A 2,307-nucleotide genomic window follows, 5' to 3' on the forward strand; every position below is an offset into this window, starting at 1 on the left:
TGTTTTATTTTATTTCAGAAAAAAATTGGTTTGTTTATTTAAACATTTAAAAATTGTTGATTTTAAGATAGGTTGCAATAATAACTCGTAATCTATACAAAATGAAAGATTTTAATGTTCCAATCAATAAACAAAACTTCGCAAACCACCAGTTCATATACCTAAATATTAATTAAAAATTCGTTATTAACAATTGTATTGTTAGAAGCCATATTAGTTTTTTAAAGGTTTTTTGATATTTATTAAGATATTTTTGTCTTTCATTCAATTTGAAGTAATATTTAAACATTAAAAAATATAATAAGTTATAATTTCCAATGATATTAACAAATTCCTTTAACTTGTTCTTAGTTTAAACAATTTTTAAAAGTTTCAGGTAAAAGTGCCCTGTTTGGCCTGTATGTAATGATTGAGTAAAGGACATTGCCAATTAGTGCCAAATGTGATTTTATATGAACCATTAGATTTGTCAATTATTGTTGTTTATTAAAATTTGCTCATGACAATTACATTTATAATTAAATGGCAATTTATTCATTGAATTTTCACCAGCAAGCAAAACAGAACACTTTTAAAACAAACTGCCTTAAGCTTTAAAAATTGCTTAAACTATTAATTAGTTTATACAATTTGTTAATGACAATAAGAAATATTAATTTAAAAATTTTCCAAAGTTCAAATAAATTTTTAAATAAAGTCAAAGCGAAAAGCCGATTAAGAGGTATCGAAAACCAATCAAAAATGTCCTACAATTTTATGTTATGCTTGCGGTTTACAGCGAAAATGGATATTTTTAATAAAAAATTATTAGATTTCAAAGATAAACAGTTTTTCATCAATTCCTGATTTTCGGTTTTGTTAACTTTTTTATCGTTTTTTAAAGAAATATCATTATATTTTAAATAATGTCATAATTTCTAACAATTTTAGGTTATGCTATAGCGTTTTACACAAAAATTGCTGATTAGAAAAAACTCATAATTTGAACAAGATTTCCAATATTTTAACCATTGTTGATTGCATCTTTTTTTTTTTTAATCGGAAATTGGCATTTAAAATTTTTAAACCAGGGTTTAAAACGGATTTACCACTTCTAACCATTTTAGCGTGTATTATCATTTTACGCAAAAAAGGGTAATTTAAAACGGCAATCATTGCAGTTTTTAACCAGATTTGCAATCTTTGAACAGTGACAGGTTATATTAACGTTTTTTACAGTTAATCAGTTTTTGACACACGAATCATCATATTTTAAATTCTTATAATTTTTAAACAATATCTAGGTTATGTCAGTAATTTCCATAAGAATTGGTATTTTGAAACAAAAATCTTTACAATTAGAACAATCTTTAGAATCTTTTAACGAATTTGGATTGTTTTTGTGTTTTCCGCCGAAAGTTAGTATTTATTACTTTAAAAAATTATATTTCAAAGAAAATACACAATTTTAACAATTTTAGGTTATATTAGCTTTCTTTAGAAATTGTTATGTTAAAATAAAAATCTTTATACTTTGAACATGATTAAGAATCCTTGAACAATTTTGAATAATGTTAGTGTTTTTCTTCGAAAATTGGTATTTTGAATACAAAAACGAAAATTATATTTTAAAAAATGAATGAAAACTTCTAACAATTTTAGGTTATTTTACCCGTTCAAACAAATAACTGTTATTTTAAAACAAAAAAATTATAGATCAAACAAGATTTGCAATTGTCGAACATCTTGTTAGTTACTAGTGCTTTTGGTTAGAAATTGGTATTTTTTTAAAAATAATACTTTAAAAATTATGCACAAGTTTTGAAAGTTGATTTACAATATTTTTAAATAATTTAAGGTTATATTAACACTTCTTACTGGAAATTGGTTATTATCAATAAAAATCATTAAATTTAGAAAAAGGTTTAGAATTTGGAACTATTTTTTGTTACGGCATGTTAGTGTTCTTTCCGTTAAAATTTTTTATGTATTTTTAATTTAAAAAGTCATAACATTTATCAGATTATATACTTCAAAGTTACTAAATCGGCACATTCAATACAATATAAATAGATTTCAAAGAAGATAACAGAATTTTGAAACCATTTCAGGTTATGTTACCGTTTTTAAAAAAATCGGTGAATTCAAACAAAAAAATTTATTTGAACAAGGTTTTCAAATTTTAACCAATAAATACTATTAAATTAAAAATTTTCCAATAATATTAATCTTAAGGGCATGTGACACAGCTAAATACCTATATTACCGACCACAGTTTTTCAGTTCACTGAATGTTTTTTTGAACCTAAGAACTTTTTTTGTAAGTAA

This window comes from Belonocnema kinseyi, chromosome 9 (genome assembly GCF_010883055.1).
Source record: "Belonocnema kinseyi isolate 2016_QV_RU_SX_M_011 chromosome 9, B_treatae_v1, whole genome shotgun sequence".
In the NCBI taxonomy this organism is placed as follows: Eukaryota; Metazoa; Arthropoda; class Insecta; order Hymenoptera; family Cynipidae; genus Belonocnema; species Belonocnema kinseyi.